This window comes from Rhinatrema bivittatum, chromosome 19 (genome assembly GCF_901001135.1).
Source record: "Rhinatrema bivittatum chromosome 19, aRhiBiv1.1, whole genome shotgun sequence".
In the NCBI taxonomy this organism is placed as follows: Eukaryota; Metazoa; Chordata; class Amphibia; order Gymnophiona; family Rhinatrematidae; genus Rhinatrema; species Rhinatrema bivittatum.
In genome coordinates this window covers 8,344,789-8,345,088 of record NC_042633.1, presented here as the reverse complement: position 1 = coordinate 8,345,088, position 300 = coordinate 8,344,789, and positions in this window count along the sequence as shown.

Sequence of the window (300 nt, the reverse complement as noted above, 5' to 3'; positions counted from 1 at the left end):
TTCTGGTGGCATGTTTCCCAGTACTCAAGAGTTTTACAGTATGTGTCTTTGATAGGGATGATGATTTCAATATCATCTGCGTAAAGGAAGTACTTTAGATTGAGGTCGGTAAGAAGTTGGCAGAGAGGAAGAAGATAGATATTAAATAGGGTCGGAGACAATGAAGAACCTTGAGGGACTCCTATGACAGAGTCAAATCTTGAGGATTCCTTGTTTTGGAGTTTAACTTTGTAACCTCTGTAATTGAGAAACGTTTTGAACCAGGATAGGACGGTGCCCGCTGATTCCTATGGACGAAAG